This window comes from Bombina bombina, chromosome 4 (assembly GCF_027579735.1).
Source record: "Bombina bombina isolate aBomBom1 chromosome 4, aBomBom1.pri, whole genome shotgun sequence".
NCBI lineage: Eukaryota > Metazoa > Chordata > Amphibia > Anura > Bombinatoridae > Bombina > Bombina bombina.
Window position 1 is genome coordinate 581,073,845 of NC_069502.1, and position 21,926 is coordinate 581,095,770.

The 21,926-nt window shown below is 35.1% G+C and overlaps 1 protein-coding gene across 2 annotated transcripts in view; it reads right to left on the reverse strand.

Moving 5' to 3' along the window:
- Positions 1–21,926, reverse strand: part of GPR63 (G protein-coupled receptor 63) — a 137,736-nt gene that overhangs the window by 87,864 nt on the left and 27,946 nt on the right. The window contains exon 2 of one of the 2 annotated variants that reach the window (XR_008402032.1): positions 11,144–11,338. The exons of the other annotated variant lie outside the window; for it this stretch is intronic. The gene's annotated coding sequence lies outside the window, so the exon portion shown is untranslated. Of the gene's footprint in view, positions 1–11,143; positions 11,339–21,926 lie in introns of those variants that run through there. 2 annotated transcript variants of the gene reach the window in all.

The window sequence follows — 21,926 nt, forward strand, 5'->3', positions numbered from 1 at the left end:
ATATATATATATATATATATATATATATATAAATATATATATATATATATATATATACATATACACACACACACACACACATATATACATACACACACACACACACACAAGTGGTTTTTCCCCACTTTTTTTGATCCATTGATATTCTAAATTCAGCTTTTTACGCAAGTTTACTTTCAACTTGTTATATGAGAGAAAACGCTTACTTCTAGCACAGTTTAATGGACATGAAACCAAAATTTCCTTTCATGATTCAGATAGAGGATACCATTTTTAAAAAGTTCCAAATTTATTTCTATTATCAAATTTGTTTCATTCATGTCATTCTTTGTTGAAGAGATACCAAGGTAGGTAGTGGGCACATGCCTGAAGTACTACACGTGCTGCCATCTAGTGCTCCTGCCAACATAGAACATTGTTGCAAAACTGCTGCCATAGTGCGGCCCTTCGTGGTTAATGTCCCTTTAATATTGCACAGAAAGGCAACTTTGTTATTGTCTGCCAGATCATTCATTGTAGCTATACCTAAACTATAAATTAAAGGGAAATAAAACCCAATGTTTTTATTTCATTAATTCAAATAGAGAAAGCAATTTTAAACAACTTTCCAATGTACTTATATTATCAATTTTTCTTTGTTTTCTTGGTATATTTTGTTGAAAAGCAGTGACATACGTAAGTCCAGGAGCCCATTTCTGGCAGCAGTTTTGCAAGAATGTTTTCCATCTGAACGAGCACTAGATAGCAGCACTATTTCCTGCCATGTAGTGGTCCAGACACCTACCTAGGTATCTCTTCAACACAGAATATCATGGATATGAAGCAAATTTGATAACCTTAGTAAATTGGATTTTTTTTTTAAATTGTATGCTCTGAATCACAAAAACATTTTTGGGTTTCATATTCCTTTAAAATTTGGAATCTAAACGGTAATTTTCACTACTGATTATATTTAAAATGCATATTTTGTTAAAGTAGAGCTGCTATTTGAACTTAAACTATTACCAATTAAACTGCATCTCTAAGATGCTGTCATTATTGCAATGAATAATCTGTACCCTTACACAAAGGCCAGTGTGGCAATTAATATAAAGGCATTATTCTCCCTGTTTACCTATTCATTATTGTCAGGGTCCAGTGCAAATATTTCATTAAAATATAATTAAACACATTATATGACAAAGTGCTGTTGGTAACCTACATAACTACACAGTGCATAATATAAAATTTGTATTAACATACACTGTAACATTATGCATTGTTACATGCTAATTACTATATATACACTCACAAGCTGCATAAAGCGCAAAATATTAATTTCTGATATACAGTTTGACACATTATATTGTATACCATGTTCATTAAAATTGAATGATACAATATTAAGGCAATTGCCAAAATGTGTCCTAATTCAATCAGAATAAATCTTTATTTGTAAACCATGACAGACAGCAAATTAGCACTAGGTTATTTTTAACTTCGTCTTTCTTTTTTCAGGAAGAGTTAAATCACAGCTTCAAAGAGCTATTTGATGTGAGAGAGACACCTCAGCTGGGGCCTCATTTATGCCCCCAACTCTGTTCCCATAGCAACCACATAATCCATCTGGCAGGAAGCTCCTAAATTCCAGTCATTTTGATCTGTAATAGATATCCACATAAAAATACAAGAACAAAATAAAATGTGGAAATACACTTTTAGTAATCTTTATAGACGTACACATGAGATTAAAGCAAAATGCACAAATAATTGAAAAGGTCAAAGGCTAGTGATACACAAAATCAACAGCAATTTTATCAACAGCATCAGAGTACCAACATGTTGAAAAATATACAAAATAAATAGTTTCTGATGTTTAGATGGTTTTTTTTCTGTCACAAAGATGGCATTGCTTAATAGCCAGCTATATATAGGTCTACAGAGATACAGAAAAACTGCCCTAGCTACACACACGGCAGCATTCTCCACAGAAAACAGGGCCAGATGGGTGCCGTTACAAAGTATCTAGGTAGCGGGTTTTCTGTTATTTAAACTATCCAAAGCACAAATAGAGAGGGCATTAAAATTAAAAACTAAATAAATCTCTCTAATTACGAGGTGCTGCCATATCGGAACCTAGGTTTCACTGCAGGTTTCTGAAGGACATTTTCTGTCCACAAGCAAACACATCAGCACTGAAATGCAGTGAAAGATAGAATTCAACATGGTGGCACTCATGATATATTGTGCAGCAAAGATTGGAAAAATGTAATAGTTCATTTTAGCTTAAAGGGACACTGAACCCAAATTTTTTTTCTTTCATGATTCAGATAGAGCATGACATTTTAAGCAACTTTCTAATTTACTCCTATTATCAAATTTTCTTTATTCTCTTGGTATCTTTATTTGAAATGCAAGAATGTAAGTTTAGATGCCGGACCATTTTTGGTGAACAACCTGGGTTGTCCTTGCTGATTGGTGGATAAATTCATCCACCAATAAAAAAGTGCTGTCCAGAGTTCTGAATATAAAAAAAGCTTAGATGCCTTCTTTTTCAAATAAAGATAGCAAGAGAACGAAGAAAAAATGATAATAGGAGTAAATTAGAAAGTTGCTTAAAATTGCATGCTCTATCTGAATCACAAAAGAAAAAAATGTGGGTTCAGTGTCCCTTTAATAATGGCTTAATTGATCCTGGGGAGAACACTGCAATGTATTATAAATGTACTCCACCAAATTGTGTACTGTTAAAAATAATCTGAAGTGAAAAACAGGGTTTGTCCTCCAACCTAAGAATGGGGGCCAAGATGCGGTCTACAATGTTTAAATATCTTATTATTTTACTGTTTGTATATAAGCTCCTAAGCAACAATGCACTACTGTTCCAGAGTTGAACATGGCTAGTGATTGGTAACTATGCAAATATGCATCTCGCTATTGGCTCCCTGATGTTCAGCCCTGGGCCAGTTAGGCATTGCTGCTCTGCAGCTGACTTTAACTATAGGTTCAACCATTTTGCAGGGGTTAAACTCACTGTTATAAGCAAGCATTATTACAATAACAAATTAAATCATTTTTATGTTCCTTTAAAAAGGACATGAAACCCACAAATTTTCTTTCATGATTTAGATACAGAATACAATTTTAAAACAACTTTCCAATTTACTTCTATTATTTAATTTGCTCCATTCTCTTGTTATCGTTTGTTTAGGAAGCAGCAATGCACTGAGTCCAAGCAGAACACATTGGGTGAGCCAATAAGATGAGGCATCAATGTGCAGCCACCAATCAGCAGCTCCTACCAAGAGAACAAAACAAAGTAGATAAACAAATTTCCAATTTACTTATTAAAATCGTTCGGAATAAGAAAATAAATAAATAAATAATAATGTTTCATATCCCATTAAGTTCTCCAAATGTACTTTTATGGCATGGTTTTCACCTTAGAAGTTATATATGTGGTTTAAACTCTGTACATTTATTTTCTCAAGTTTTGCATCTTTCACCTTTTATCATTGCATTTTAACTAGATGGCTAGTACTGGGATATGGTTTCTGCATCGGCATGACCACCAGTATGTGCATTAAACACAGATCTGCTATTGCTGAAATATAAATTATTTTTAGGTAATAAAACGCATTAGGGAGGCACTTACCAGCGCAGAATATAGGCAAATAGCACAAAACCTTTGTATTTCAAATTTTTTTTTTTAATTTTGTTGAATGATCAACAATATATTAAAAGGGGTATGAAACAATGCTCCTTTAGTAAAAACAAATATTTTCAAAGTAAAAATAAATAAAAAATTAAGTCCTACTGCTACATGATTTTTGCAGCAAAAAATCTGACCAAAGGCAATAAACTGAGTAAAGCTACAGCAGATGTATCCTAGCAACACTTCAAAGCAAAAGCTGTTCCTTTTCCTTACTGTAGAGACAATAGCCCCTTTGTGGAGTTGTGACAGATAGTAAATGGACCATTCAAAAATTAAGTTAAAAAAAATAACTAAAAAAAAGGTTAAAAATAAAATAATAAATAATTCATATTTCAACAATTTTATTAAGTATAACCCACTGCTTAGTGCTTTTTTATTACAGCAATGCAAGACTGTTTTATATCCCTTTAAGAATAGGAGCTTGGTATCATCATGCATCAATGCATTGTCCTGTGTGTAGATACTTTTTGTGCTCTTTCTACAATTTCATTTCTTTTGGTATGAATTGGCCTCAAAAATAATGTTTTTCAGCATGCACTCAATAGTTGACAAAAAGCCACCAACTAAATCCAAAAAAGTGAATTCTCAGTTAAGTAACGACGTATGAATAATTTTCTAAACTTTGCTACAAAAAACTCTTTATGGTTTCAAATGTATCATTATATTTTGCTATCTCACTCAACAACATAAAAGGTAAATGAGCTATTTGTACATAACAATAACAGGTAAAATAGTTAATTGTGAACACATTAAAAGGGGAGAATATATTACAGTGCAATTTCCCTTATACCCGAGTAGGAACATTTGAGCTCACTTCTAAATTGAGCTCACTAGTATTTTACTAGTTTTTCCACTGAACTAACTATGTAAACTTAAAATGGTATCATTCCATCTTTGTTTACGTTTCTATTTATCAGGAATCTACCACTGTGGAACGACACTAGAAGGAGAGCAATGACTAACACTGGGTTTCCTATTGTAACGTGTCGTGTATCCTTTCTTATATATCAACATTTCTATTTTTAAAATTTGTTAGAACAATTACAATGAATTGATCTGTATTTCACACAATACCACATTTTAATTGAACAGATCTGGATCTACGATAGAGGTATAGCAGCTACCTTGTTCCACAACAGCGAGTAGGGTGCCGTCTTCACAATTTTGTATACTGTATAGGTTAATTGAATGACATACATTAAAACTACATTAAGTGATTCAGAGTAACTTTAAAAAAAAAAAAAAAAAAAAAAAAAAAAAGGAAGATCACAATCAAGCAGCATCTCACATGTGCGAAAAATCTCGGAAAAAATAAATATTCCAGGATTTCATGACCAGATGCACAACTCTCCAGATCATCCTAGGATGTTGATCTATTTTTGTGTAAACTGCTGACTCATCACTGAAGCCAATTATATCTTAATTGTTTGTTAATTATGTAATTATCCTTTTATCTAATTATCTCCTAATTATATAATTATCTGATAATGAAATAATCATTTTATCACTGAGTGTGTAATTTTTGTCATTTATTTAACACTTCTACTGATCCAAAAGTACACTCAGGTTTTGAAACAGTACTAATGTGAAGGGAAAATAAGTGTCTAATATTTTGTTGGTGCAGTGGTTTATTATTATATTTAGAAATATTGGAGTATAAAAGGATATTATCACTAACCATTATACCCATTATTAAAGGGACAGTCAACAACAGAATTTTTGTTGTTTAACAATATATATAACCCCTTTATTACCCACTAGGCGATAAGCCTGCCCAGAGGGCAGTCTATGTTTAAAAAATACAAACCCCCAAGCTAAAGTTACAAAAAAAAAAAAGTAAAAATTACAGAAAAATAAATAAACAAAGCTATCCAAAATAAAAAAAAAATGTAAACCTAAACTAATACCCCTATAAAATAAAAAATCCCACCAAAATAAAAACACCCCCTAATCTAGTACTAAACTACCAATAGCCCTTAAAAGGGCCTTTTGTGGGGCATTGCCCTAAGTTAAACAGCTCTTTTACTTTAGAGAAGAAAAAAAATACAAATTGCCCCCTAACAGTAAAAACCCCCCACCCAACCAACTCCCCCAAAATAAAAAAGCCTAACACTCAAAAAACCTAAGCTATCCATTGCCCCTAAAGGGGCATTTGTTTGGGCATTCAGCTCTTTTGATGCCCATTAAATCCCTAATCTTAAAAAAAAAAAAATCCTAAAACTAAGCCCCAAATAGGTACTCACCGTTCCTAAAATCCGGTGGTGAAGGTCTTCTTCCAGGCGGCTCCATCATCTTCTATCTTCATCCGGAGCGAAGACGGTGCGTAGCGGTCTTCACCAATGCGTGGATCCGGAGCAGCGGTCCTCAGCGGAGTGGAGGCTCCTCTTCATCCAATCTCCTGCGTACACTGAAAATTAAATGCAAGGTACATTCGGCCTGTTAAGGAGAGGTAACAGTCAGACTCATATGGGTCTTAAAGTCACTACCTATCTACGGATGGATATATCACATACACCTCGCTTATATGCATAAATTACTCATGTGGATACCCCACACAGGGCTTTAATAACAAAGAGGGATACTTCATATGCCCGCAAACTAACTTTGCTTGCACAGGTCACTTTATTAAGGAACTTTGTATTACGACATAACAATGCTGCTTGCTGACTAACCAACTCTGCATAAAAGACTGCTGCTTTATATGTTGTTAGCCTGATTCTGCTCTCTCTACTATTTGCTATGGGACATAATATGGCTATTTATGGAATAACAACGCTGCTTGCTGATTAACGACTTTTTGCAAGACTGACTGTCACTTTACATGCTGTTGGCTTTAATCCTGCTACCTTTATGTTTTGCTACAAAACAGCATATGGCAACTAGTAAATGCTATAGCCACTGATCATACTAGTCTGTAGTTATAGTTGTGCTACACTTTTGGCCTTTGCAAATAGTATTGTGTTAGTGCTCATATTAATTTATTACTAGCCTGCTTAGTTATCTTAGATGGTGTATGTGAGGCCCATGTGTTGTTGTTGTTTTTTATGTGAGTCTTTGTGTGTGTTTTGATAATGTATTCATGTTGATTTATTTATTTATGTATTTGCACTATTAAATCACATTTAGTATAATCTGTGTTTTACTATTGGTATTTATTATAAGAGTGTGCAGTAACGGATTTACCTTACACCGGTAAATCCTCTCTCTCTCCCTCGTTTTGTATATAAATTGCTTACCAGATTACACCTCTTTATTTACATAACTTTGATTGGGTTAGGATATAACTTTAATTATTACTATATATAGCTGAGCTTACTTCCTCCCTTTTTTGGTCTTTATATCAATTTGGGGTTACTTGCATTCCTATTGGCTGAAATCAGCCACTAGGATTAAAAATCCTATTGGCTGTTCAATTCAGCCAATAAGATTTCAGTAGCTCTCATCCTATTGACGGATTTCAACATTCCAGCCAATAGGAATGCAAGGTACCCCAATAAAGTTTAGTATTTTTTTCAAATGTTTTTACTTAGGGCAATGCCCTACAGTGGTGAAAAACTGTCAAAATGCATTTAGATAAGAGGCAGCCTTCAAGGTCAAATAAATTAGCATATTAGCCTACCTAGGGTTAGCTTTCAACTAATACCAAGAGAACAAAGCAAAATTGGTGATAAAAGTAAATTGGAAAGTTGTTTAAAATGACATGCCCTATTTGAATCATGAAAGTTTATTTTGGACTTGACTGACCCTTTAAATTAATTTTTACTAGATAATAGTTAAACACCTAGTGAAATATAAGCCAGACATAGCTTTGATTCAAGAAACATATCTATAAACGGATGAAGCTAAGAAACTCCAAATTAAATGGGTAGGAGAGGTGGTGGCCTCTGCATGCACAAAGAGGAAAAGAGGTGTAGCTTTTTTAATTAATAAAAATCTTGTATATAAAATTTTTAAACCAGGAATTGGATGTGGAAGATAGGTGGTTAACCCTAGAAATTGAGATAGATACATGTAAGTATATTTTCTGTAACGTTTATGGACCAAAAAAAGAGAGGACCCAGAATTCTGGAATGGGCTTATTGCTCATCTGTAACAATATATAGGGAAAAATCTAGTTATAGCGGGCGATTTTAACTTAATTCCATCGGCAGTTTTGGACAAATTGTCCTGTAAGACCTCTCTTTCTCCTCTTCTCAAAAATCTAGAATCTTTACACAGGTTTGCAGGGATTTAAAGGTGCATGATCTTTGGCGCCTCCAATTCCCTGATGATAAAACATATACCTGTGAGTCCAAAGCGCATAAGTCCTTTTCAAGGATCGATTTCTTTTTGGTATTGTATGTACTTTTAAAGTAAAAAATAAATACTGGTATATTGGATATTTGTATTTCGGATCCACGCGATTATCTCCCTGGATATTCGAGGTACGGTGCGAGAGGGAGTCCCTGTGCATAACTTCTTTTTTCCCCCAAATTTCCTCTCCCAGAATAGTGAGTTCTCGAACTGGCTCTTACATACGTGGGGAGAATACTCTCTAACAAAAAAACTCGTAGATGAGTTAGAAATATTTTGGGAAGCTGCAAAGGTCTACATTAGAGGAGAGATTAAGGCATATATGATTAAAGGGACAGAACACTGTAAAATTGTTTTTCCATAAATGTATTTTAAATGACTTGTTATACCAACTGCAGAGTATAAAATATTTGAGAAATTGCATTTTCAGGTTTGTGTATCTGAAGTAGCTGGTTTTGTGCATTGAAACCACAGCCTATTACAATGGGTTGAGCTTCAGGTAATATCAGATCTCATTATGTTATCACTTTTGTGTAAACAGACTTGCTTCCTTATCTTATATTTGTCTGGAACACCAAAGCTCAATACATAGAGAGAACAATGGAAAATTATCATTACTTAACTATCCTGCATTCCACTGAGAGTGTAATCTCTTCTGCTGGCTTTGTTTACTTAGGCTTGTCAATAGCGTATACGCCAGTATCAAAACTTTCAGTATAGGTTGGGAAACCACAAGCTAAATCAGCTATTTCAAATGCTGAAATATGAGTAAAGGAGCTTCTTGCAACCAATTTAATACACTCTAGCAGGTAAAAAGGATCATTGGGAATAATTTAAAGGGGAGAATGTTTTTGGGGTGAACTGTCCCTTTAAACATAGGCTCGTGAATTACAGCTCTCAAACCTGGTAAGAAGTTTATATAGTGATTAAATAAGTGATTCCAATAAAACAAATTGGGATAGATATCAAGCAGCTAGGCAGGAGAGAGAACTGCTATTAAAACAGAAATCGGCAAGGGAAGAACTTACAACAAATGCAAAATTTAGAGGACATTATGGCAAGTCAGCACAATATCTATCTAGATTGGCTAAGGCAAGGAAGAAAAATAATACATTAACAGTATTATCAGATGGACAGTGTAGATTTACGGATTCAGAAGACTCTTCTTGAGTACTATCAGAATATATATGCCCCAAAGGACATTAACTTAGAAAATAAAAATAAGTTTTGGACTCAAAATAAGATTCCAAAGATTACGGACGAATTTCGGGTTAGTTTGAATGCACCTCTCTCTAAATTAGAAGTCCTTTAAGCAATTTACACTGCAAAACCAAATAAAGCCCCAGGACCCGACCAAATACTCTCTGAATTTTACAAGATCTTGAAATTTCAAATAGCTGATACATTAACTAATCTCTTTAACGATTATTTTATTAAAAAGTATATGATGTCTAAATATTTTTCGGCTTCAGTTATCCTTAAAAAAAAAATAAAAAAAAAATAAAAAAAAAAATAGATAGATAGATATAGAGATGAATCAGATCCAGGTTCCTATAGATCTATATATCTCTACTCAAAAATATCCGTAGGGTGACAACTCTGCTAGAAGATTTAGGGAATAAGCTCAATAAACATAACTCCTCTTCAAAACATTAGACACGGAGAAAGCGTTTGATTCGGTAATATGGGACCATCTCTTCAACTCCCTCCATAAGTTTGGCTTTGCAGGGAATTTTATATTGTATATTAAATCTATATACAACTCGACCATCTCTTCTATGCTAATTAATGGAAGCTTAACATCAAGCTTCTCCCTATATAAAAGGTAAAAGACAAGGGTGCCCTCTCTCGCCCCTATTATTTCATTTGGCTATAGAACCATTAGCTATTCTGCTCAGAGAAGAATTCAATGGGATTAACACAGGTATGCAGAACATAGTCCTCTCTCTTTACGCGGACAATCTGCTCCTCTATCTTAAAAATACTAAGGGAAGCATACCCAAGGCACTGAGTATTTGTAATCTTTTTAGCTAATTTTCGGGCTAGAAGCTCAATGTTAAGAAATCCAAAATTCGATGTATTAATCAAAACAAAAGTAGCTTTAAATCCCATCCATTCAAAGAGGTTGAGGTTATCAAATATTTAGGTATTAACCTGCACCAGGATCCAAATAGATGGTACCAATTTATCTATGATCCTTTCTTTTTAAATGCCACGAGGAAACTTCAAAAATGGTCCAGTTTCCCAATATCATTGTCTGGTTGGAAATCATTCTTATATGTCCTCTAAACACCCAATTTGATCTTACTAGACAGTTTCTTAAGTCCGACAATTTTATGGTGTTAACTTTAAGGAACATATTTCCCCATTCCTGGTGCTAGGCTTGGAGCTTGTTGCTGGACAGGTCCCAGGTGTTACCTTTCCCTCCACTATTTTTTTTTTTTTGTGTGTGTTTTGTCTCGTTTTTTCTTTTTTGTTATTGTTGCTTGTGTTTTTCTGTGTATCCACGTTTAATATAGAAAACCCCCATTTCATGTACAAAGAGCAATTTGATTCTCTTTACACTACTCTGCTAGAATAAAGAATCTTATCAGAGATATCAATTCACCCTCATTTCTATTTGTATTATGTGATAAGAGAAGCATCTTGTCAATATGTACGATGTATGACATTTATTTTTGTTTGATTTTTATTCTCTCTGAAATGTATCATGAATTGGTCTAAAAAAATATGGAAAAAATCTCCAAAAAGTCCTATGAATTGTGTAGACCTGTCATTAGAAAATGAGGATTAGAATATAATTCATTGTTATACTGAGGTTCAGAAACAATGCAATGTATAAAAAGTACAAATAAGACACATCCAATTCCTTTTCAGTTACCAAAGGACACTTAAAGAGATTTTTGCTGTGACAATTTTTGAGTGAAGAGTACCCCCAACCACTATCCTTAAAATATGTGTCTGCATAATTACATAGATAGCAAATTTATTTTTATTTAATTTGTATCAACAATATCCAGGCTGTATTGAATGAAAATAAATGTTATGTATAATGATGTTTAATTATGTTTTCAATAAAAAATATTAGACTGATAAATAATTTTTAGAAAAGCATGTTTTGTTTAGACTTTTTCTTACCATAAACTTTTTCTTTGGAACCTTCTGTGCTTTTTTTTTCTTTTAGGATTTAACAAGATGATGGGCAATGAAACAGCGGGAGGGCCCAGTGTTACAACGCAAAAACTGGCTGACCATGGCCATGAAATCTCAGAAATCCCAATACAGCGCTCTACTTTGCTTCTGATTCTTGACCTGCGCCAACAAAATTCAGCTTTCTTACTTCCACAGAAGCTAAAAAAAACAATAAAAGCCTGCGGTCAGCATATACACTGCTGTTTTTTGTGGACTCCAATGAAATATAAAGTATTATTTACAGTTCACAGAATTTCTTAATACACCTTCTTCAGCAATCAAAGTTATTTCTCTTGTTATTGATTAGCTGAACTGTGAGATACAAACAAGGAATAAGGCTTAATAGCATACTCTGAATCTTTATATTCCAAAGTACAATTAAGCAAGAACAGATGCCAGCTGTACGAGCAGCAGCGGGCATTTAAATTAAAGGGACGCTGTACTATACATTTTTCTTTGCATTAATGTATTTCCAGTTACCGGTTTTACAAGGTGGAGGATATCAAATTGTGTATAAATAACTCAATTACCCTAATTTTGTCATTTAAAATAGTTACTTTTACCAGTTGAAACCACAGCTTATACTGAAAATAACTTTAGTATTGTATATATAAAAGCTATGTGAACTAAATGCAAGAAGCGACAATCAAGTTTCTAGTGGTAGGGGGGAAGATAGGTAATAAAAAATTCTCTTTCAGTTGTTCTCTGTAAGTATTATCCATTGTGTACTGACAGAAATAAAATAAGGTAGTCTTAAAGGGACATTATACACTAGATTTTTCTTTACATAAATGTTTTGTAGATTATCCATTTATATAGCCAATACAGGTTTTTTGTTTTTTTTATAAAAATGTATAATTTTGCTTATTTTTAAATAACACTGTGCTGATTTTCAGACTCCTAACCAAGCCCTAAATTTGTAGAAGTAGACTGTTGTCTGCCTATTCCAACTTGCTCCTGTTAGTGTAAACGGTATTTTCATATGCGGGGGGGGGGGGGTGCCTGCTCTTTATGCTTTCCAGTCTATTTCAGTGGGTGTCCCAGGCTAACCTTTTCAACTGTGCTAAACTGGGAGCTTCCAAGTACGTTTTTAAAAGGTTTTATACTTTATACTGGGGATTTTTTAGATCAGTATCTGTGCATAGTATTCTTTATAGTAGTGTATATTACATGCAGTTACATAAAAAATTGTGTTTACTGTCCCTTGAATGTACAGAAAGAGAAGATTAGGAGGTCTGCCATTTCTGCAGGGTTAGAACATTTATTTGGGAATGTTACTGAGAAAAATTGATTGACGCTTTAAAATCAGCAAATGTAGCTATAAGTATCTTATACAAAAAAAAACCTAAATGAGCAATCTTACATACATTGTATGTACTTTGCAGCTGCTATAACACATCGCTGGTAACACATTAAAGGGACATTGTACACTAGATTTTTCTTTGCATAAATGTTTTGTAGATTATCCATTTATATAGCCAATCTGGGAGTGTAAAAATGTATAGTTTTGCATATTTTTTCAGACTCCTAACCAAGCCCCAAAGTTTTAGATGTATACTGATGTCTACAGATTCCGGTTTGCTCCTGTTTGCCTAATGGGTCTTTTCATATGCAGAGGAGGAGGGAGTGTCTGCTCTTCCTGCTTTCTCAGCCCATTTCAATGGGTATCCCAGCCTAACTCTTAAAAGTGCTAAACTTGGAGCTTCTAAGTAAGTTTTTAAAAGGTTTTTTTATTTTATTTTTATTGATGTTCTTTTTCAAACAAACAATTAGTAATTGTCAATACATGTTAAAGAGGAAAATAAATTGTTACAGTGTAGGTTGCCAAGTACACAATACAATTAAATGACAAATTACACATTAAATACAAACATTAAAGGACCATTCAACACAGTAGATTTGCATAATCAACACATGCAAGATAACAAGACAATACAATAGCATTTAATTTCAAATGAGTAGTAGATATTTTTCTAACAAATGTCAAAGTTATGTATATTTCCACTCCCCCTGTACCATGTGATAGCAATCAGCCAATCACAAATGCATATACGTATAGTCAGTGAATTCTTGCACATGCTCAGTAGGAGCTGGTGACTCAAAAAGTGTAAATATAAAAGACTGTGCACATTTTTTTTAATGGAAGTAAATTGGAATGTTGTTTAAAATTACATGCTGCATCTGAATCATGAAAATTTAATTTAAGCGCTGTTCAAACAGTACACCCACCATAAGATTTATGCGGCCACTCTTGGACCACAAAGATGCTATAAACATAATATAAGGTGGGTAAACAGTGATGCGACAGGGCCACTCATGGACCCCAAATGAAGAACCTCTTTTTTACTTTTTAGAACTATAGTTAGTAAGATATGTAGTACAGCTATAATGATTAGGAATATTGTAGCTGTTAATTATAGAAAGGACACAATAAACAAGGTGTAGACACTAATTATGTGTATAAAACAAACAATCATTGGTAGAAATATGCCTACTGTTAACATGAGACCTAGCTGTTTTTCTGGAGATCCCTGTTGTAATATGATTGGAGAAGGGGGGGTTAAGTCAGAAGCAGATAACTCTCTAAGAACCGAATGTCATGTTAGGATTTTTTAAGAGCTGGTTATAGATCCCAACCCTAAGCTAACAGGTGAGACAAGATACTCCCTTTTCTTACGGCACAGAATCGAATCTGAATATCTAGATAGTATTACTACAAAGGGGTTAGGAAAGAAGATAGGTCGAGTTATTTCATCAATAAAGCCAAAAACCAAACTGTTTTCAAGGATACTAATCCCCCCCCCTCTTCATTACCAGATATAATTCTAACCACCTTGCAGTAAATAAAATTCTCAATAAACACTGGTCTATTCTTACCAATGATCCAACCCTCAAGCAACTTTTGGGTGACAAACCCAAGGTAGTATACAGGAGGGCACCAACTTTAAAAACGGCTTTAGCCCCGAGTAAAATTGTTAGGGACAAATCCACCAACAATAATTTATCTCCATGCATTCCATGGGACACTAACAAACAGAAGTCTATGGTATCCAAATGTTTTAAAAAACGTTGTGGTATGTGTCGTTTCATATCACACAGAGTATCCTCGTTTACATCTTTTGTCACAGGGGAATCATTTGTGATCCAGAACCATATGACATGTGAAACATCTTTTGTAATATATTTGCTTAGTTGCAAATGTGGGGTGCAATATGTGGGTCGCACTTGCCGCAGGGTCAAAAAAAGATGGGGTGAACACTCCTATAACATCAAAAAATTATCTAAATCTCACAGTGTCTCAAGACACTGTCTGAATTTCCATAAGACACATAAAGATCCCATGAGGATAACACCCATAGAGATGATATCTAGATCAAATAAGGATGCTTTTATAACTCTTAGGAGAAGAGAATCCTTGTGGATCAAAAAATTAGTCACATTACAGCCTTATGGCTTGAACGAAAATTTAGACATGGCATCTTTTTGATTTGATTTATTATCAGCTTACTCATTTCTAGGGCATAATCAACAAGTTATGGTTATTCAGAATTTTTAGGGATCACTCCTGACTCTGTTCAATTTTATTTGGCACAGGAAGAGTCCTTATTTTCCCTTCCCTTTTTCCCTTAGGGTGGCCTGTCAAGGCAGACTGCTCCCTCTCACTACGTATCATATAGGGTTCCACATAATTTATTCTTAATTAATGGTTAGTTAATCCAGGTATTATTGTTCTAGGTCGTGTAATTCTTTATATATGGCCTCCACGATTGTGCTCATGCATGGATCGAGAAAGCAGACTTATGCTGTTTCAATTTCTTTCTATTCTAAGATTGTATCCCCTTATATCAGTGAGATGGTCAGTGAGATGTTGCCCTAACTTATTATTAGTTTATAATATACACTGACTGTCATCACGTCACATATATGATATTAATATCCACTTGCATCATTCAGGTGAGTTGGTATAGGCACCAAAATCCCTGTTTCTGAACCCCTTAGTCCTAGACCTTTAGCTAGTGCTTTTATCTGGTATGAGAGAGTCCTCTTATTTTCTTTCTCCTATATTCCTTCTAGCATGTCATTTGCACATTACATAGAGAATATCACTATCAGAAGTGCCCGTTATATTGGGCCATTGCTCACATATGCGCATCGTGCATAACATTCACTTTCTCCCCAAAGCATTATTCACACATCATTTATAGTTGATTACACATCAACATTATACACATTTCACTTATAAATTTCTAATGTATTGTTCTCATACTACACCTAGTACACCTAGTTAATCACACAGCATATAGATCACCACAGCATAATTTGCACATCACCCTATTTTACATCACTAATCTCATTTCATCATCGCATCATGGACAAATACAACATGATATTTAATTATCAGTATATGATGACAAAGTATTAATAATTTAACATAATAATACTACATGTATTGTTTTGAGTTGACCGCTTATAAGATGCCCAATACATTTGTATAGTTTGTTCTCAGAGTTGCGACTCAACGCTTGGTTCACGAATGCAGGCACTCTTGGCATACATTGGATAGCCCGGTCCCTGCCAACTAGATAGGATCGCCTAATGTTACTGGTTCTGGTATTGACGTTTTTTGTATGGGCTGACACCTCTATTTGCAAGATTGAGGTTGTACGTATGACACATAGTTTGCTGACGCTTTCAGGTTAGCCCATCCCATCTACATATGCCAATGCAATCATTGGTTCAAGATTTTACGTTATACAAATAGTCCACACCCATCTACACATGCCAATGCAATCATTGGTTTAAGACTTTACGCTATACAAATAGTTCACACCCAAATGTCGAGTCAATACCGCATATAGTGGTTAAACCCGGTTAAACACGGGCAAGTCACCGGATCAGTGTGAAATACACTGATCTACAAGGATCGCACATATAATAGCCTTATACCCAGTGGGTGTCAAATATGCACCCGTTACCAAGGTCTTACAAGATTTTCGGCAAACAATCTCCACCTTCATTGATCTTTGAACAATCAGCTATCGTGCAATTTAACATCAGGAAGTAGGAATGTAACTAACGAACATTTGGGTCTGCAACAATAGTTCGATATTAGTTTGACAGCATTGTTTTTCCTGCCCTGATACTATTATTAAGTTTCACATCTGATTTATCATTTTTCAAGAGCATGGTAAGGCTGAAATTGTCTTATAAGATGTTCAAGACAAACATATAGAGTATGATTAATGCAGACTGAATATGTATGGGGAACATTTCATTATATGTATCAGTTCTCACTTGCTCATGTATATTTTATGAAGTATAATTTTGTAGGAAATGTATGTTCTATTCATAACAGAGTTATGTTTATGTTTATTATTAACAATACACAATGATTATCTGACTTTATGCATTACACTTTTTGTATGGATATGTACACAGATCATTATTTTGTCATTAGTATGGTCTGCTGAGGTTTGGTTTTTGCACTGAACTATGTTTGGGCTGATGGTTGCCATACCAACCTTGTTGCAGACAGGTGCTAACACTTAATGACCATCAAGGTTGGAGCAATCTGATTGGCTAAGGAGTAGGTATAGTTTTGTATAAAGCAAGTGTATTCTGAATGTGTTTTATAAAAAATTTTAGCCTGATGAAACAGCTTGTTATAGCTGAGAAACGCGTCGCATTTTAAATAAAGATTTTTATAGAAATACACTTGCTTTTTTCAATGGAGTTCTTTATTACCATTTGAATGCTGCTAACACTTTGATTGGCACCTGAGAGTTATCCTGCTTTCACCTGGAGGGATCAGTCTACTGGGCGACTGTTTGGTTCCAGTTTGCAGTTTATGCACCTGCAGGTGCTCTGGATCTTGTAAGCAAGATTGCTCAGCTCACCATATACTTGTCTAAACGTTACTGGGCTATGGTCTGTATATTTTGTGTCCACTCAGGAACCTGTTAACCACTACTACCAAGGACTACAATTGACTCCTGATGTGCACCTGTGAGCTGGACCACTGAGAGGCTCCAGTCTGCCCCAATAGCACCAATGGGTGCGTCTCCTTTGTGAGTATTCAATTGTTACTTTTGTGGATTGCATTTTCTGGTTTCTGGCTGTACTAGGCCATGTTTGGCGCCTCTGTGTTCTCTCTTTTTTCAGTTACCCATCTATCAGGAAGACCATCCTAAGACTGAGAGCTGCCTACCGTGTTTTGGACCTACCACTGATTGGGACTATATTATTATCATTCATTGGACTTTTTGTTGGTACACACATACATACATATATATATATATATATATATATATCTTTTAGGCATTAGTTTAGTTTTTTATTTGTGTTGCATGAATATTTGTGATGTTTGATAGGTTATAGGAGGCGCCCCCTAAGGGTAGTAATACACATTGGTGTGTATTGCACCCTCACTTTTTCTTTTACTACAAAGGCGGTCTGCGTATCCTAACCCCTTCAACACATCACGCTGTACCTAGTACCTACAAGGAAAATATAACAAACATGGTGTACATCTTTATCATATAACTGGTAAATGATATTAGCATAAGCCCCACTGATAGGAGATATAACTACAGGCCTGAAGATCCCCATTATTGTACAAATAAAGATAGGGTCATAGTAATAATGTAGGGGCCGATAAAGCTAAGTGGCATACCGCAGTTAGTTAGAAGCTATTTTTAGGTCACTTGACACTAATAACATATAAGATATAGTATATATATATATATATATTATATATATATATATATATATATATATATATATATATATATATATATATATATACACATACAGATGGCCCTCGTTTTACAACGGTTCAATTTACACCGTTTCAGAATAACAACCTTTTTTCCAGTCATGTGACTGCTATTGAAAAGCATTGAGAAGCAGTGCATTTATTAAAATAGCCAGTAGGTGGAGCTGTCCGCTTGTGTTGCAGCAAAGCCAAGCAAGCTGAAATTAATCAGTTTAACCAGACCTGAGCTATCGAGCAGATTTCAAAGGAACAAGATCTTCCTGTCTATAAATCAAACAAGATTGGAATGCATAGAAAGAACTGTTTGCAGAAAAATGCAAGTGAAGTCTGTGTTGTGTGATTATTTTATTAGGTTTATAATGCTGTTTAGCAAATGTTTTTGTTCATTTTACTTAGTTTAATTATATATTCTGTGTTGTGTGATTATTTTATTAGGTTTATAATGCTGTTTAGCATTTAAAGTCTTCATTTCAAAGCTTTAAAAATAATGTATTAGGTGTTACTTATGACAATTTTGAGAGGGGCCTGGAACCTATCTCCCTCACTTCCCATTGACTTACATTATAAACTGGGTTTCAATTTACAACGGTATCGATTTACAACCATTCCTTCTGGAACCTAACCCTGGCGTAAACTGAGGGTTACCTGTGTATGTGTGTATATATATATATATATATATATATATATATATATATATATATATATATATATATATATATATATATATATATATATATATATATATATATATATATATATATATATATATATATATATATATATATATAAATAAATGTAAATATTTGCATAGGAAATTAGTACATCTAAGCAAGTATCCCCGCTAGCCCCCAGAAATTCTTAATATGCAATGTTTCCAATGCACAAGAGAATTGTGGGTAAGATATGCAAATTAGGTATGCAAATTCTCAGTTTTTTTGCTTCAAAATACTGTTTTAACACAGCGATCCTTTTAAACAGGAATATGACAGCAAACCAGAAATCACTCACTATACAAGCCTGTTTCGTTCTTTTTAGAACTCATCAGTAGGAGATAGATTTCGGATTGCTGCATTGGAAAAGCTATTTTCATGGTTAAACCAAAATTCATTAAAATTATGGGGGGGGGGGGGGGATAAAAAACTGAAATTAAAATCCTCCATGTCTCAAAATTAAATCAATGTAAATATTTGCATAGGAAATTAATATATATATATATATATATATATAGTATACCTTCCCCCTGATATACAAACTTAGACACTGGATGGCCTGATGATAATACTGAAATATAGGCAATGAAACTTAATCCCAACCTCATACAGCACTCTGAACTCCCCCTTCTCTGTTATATCCAAAAAAAAAAGCCTAGTGCTACCCCATGCATGCAATCAACATTCTACCCTGACCAAACTAACAAACTTGTGAAACCCTATGAAGCTCAATTAGTAATGGGATTGCAGGACCAGCCTACATTAAACGCGGTGGAAGGAGAGTTTTGTAACTGAATATAGATGGAACCATAGCCTCATAGTTAGCTTCACCACATATACAATGTCAAGATATAAGAAATACTATAAAACATTAGGATCATGGGTCATAATCAGCGCAAGATTTCCCTAGTACTTAACGTTAAGCTGTACTTAAATGCATAAGGGTGGTAGAATATGAATTCACAAGAAAAAAACAATGTGAGCAATAGGCAACACTGACTTAGAGTTCATGCGTTAAAGTGCGGTAGTTGTTATATGAGGAACAGGAAGTCACTACTTAAGATGATAGCAGGCTTAAGAGTCATCTTACTCCTGATTCCAGAACCAGTATACTTCATAATGGCATGAACTACTCAACATGTACACCGTCAAGATATAAGAAATACTATAAAACATCAGGCTCATGGGTTATAATCAGCACCAGATTTCACTAGTAGTTAACATTAGACTGTACTTAACTGCATGGTAGAATATGAATTCACAAGGAAAAAACAATATGGGCAACAGTCAACATTAGCTTAGATTCTATGCGTTAAAGTTAAGTAGTTGTTAGATGAGGAGCAGGGAGTCACTTCTTGGGATGTTAACGGGCTTAAGAGTCATCTTACTCCTACTTCCAAAGTCAGTATACTTTATCATACCATTTCTGTATCGGCTAACTGTCATATCTAAGAGGTCTCCAAGATACCCCTCGAGCACAAGGGAAAAGCAGGGTTCCTGGGTCACAAACAGTGCGATGATGCGAATATGGCCACATTAGAGTCAACAAGTATTGAGCTGCATTACAGGGGATCATATGCGTCCTCATCACGGCTGAGGGAGGAAACTCAGCATACAGTAAGGAGATTGTGCAAATGCTGTCTTGTTTTTGCGCTGGAAGCACTTGTCTGATGCTTCCTACTTTTTCCCGCACCTGCAGTCCCTCTAATTGAAGTCCTTGTGGGATGCCTGCATAGACCTGAGGTATGGTATTGGGGATTTGTAGCCCCAGCAATGCCGGTAAGGGTTGGTCCACATCCTCAAGGAGCACATGCCTCAGTAAGGCTGAAGGTGGGTACACAATATGCACCGCTGGATTTTTGTGTCCCCAGACTTGTTTTTGAGTTAGGAGCGCTTGCAAGCTGAATTCCATGCTCTCCCTGCACCGTGACACATCTATTTGAAGCTCTGCCGACGTGGTACCACAGGCTTGGCATAGATCAATAGGGCTATGTAGAACAGCCTCCGCACTTTTCGCTGGCATTTTTTTATGTCGGTCCACCGTTTCTACAGTCCTAGGTTCCAGACTCCCCTCAGAAGCTTTGAAGGTAGGATGAGGACGCCGGGGCCCCAAAGCGCCACCACTCCTCCCTTCCAACTCGCTGGTTTCAAGTTGAGTAGGTTGTTGGAACGAGTAGATGTTATGGGTATTAAATGACAAAGACAGTTTATCCTCCAAGGCAGCATGATGGCTGGCAAGCAGGTTGCGCAGCTCCTCTAAAAAGTTTGAAGGGATCTCCATAGTAGGTATGTGGTATTGAGCGGTAGGCAAGGGTGTGGAAGGCGGTGTTGTTCCCATTATGTGCTGTGTCTTGCTGGTAAGAGAATGTGCAGTGTTTTGTGGAGTATCACTGCTGTCTAACGACAGAGGCAAGCAATTGCCCTGCCGGGGGGGTAAGATGGAAGGCCGCAACCTCTAGTTTGTTCCTGGGTGCTGAATGATGCATCAAATCTGAAAATAGTAGTTATGCACGGATGAGCTTACTCTGCTGTAGTATTTTAACCCAAAAGATATGTGCGATGAGGTGTCAAAAAGAGAAATTTATGCAGATTTGTGCTAAAGATTGAAGGAGCTAGGAATCATGTGACCTATCATGGCCACCACCCGGAAGTTCCCCCGTTTTTTTTTTTAAAAAGGTTTTATACTGGATTTTTAGATCATTATCAGTGCATATTCTTCTTTATAGTAGTGTCAATTACATGCTGGTAAATGAAAATTGGTGAATACTATCCCTTTAAAGGGGAAACTCATTTTGCAGTACAATGTAACAATAATATGGAAGAAATAATAAAATGATAAATGTTTTTAATCCCAGAAAAGCGGTTAAACACACAGTTAGAGCTAGCTCCAGAGCAGCAATTCACTACTGCCTGCTAGTTGGATATAAATGGTGAGCCATTGACAAAAAGGTATTTATGTGTAACCACCAGCTAGCTTTCAAGTAGTAGTCCTAGGTATGTTATTCCTCACAGGATGACAAAGGAACAAAGTAAAATAAAAAAAGTCTCTTAAAATCGCACGCACTGTTTGAATAATGAAAGTTTACTTTTAGGCCCTTTTAACATTTTCAGAAGGTGACACACACTAGATTTTTCTTTCCATAAATGTTTTGTAGATGATCCATTTACATAACCCATCTGGCTGTGCCGATTTTTAGACCCCTAAACAAGCCCCAAAGTTTTAGAGGTATACTGATGTATACAGACTTCAGACTGCTTCTGT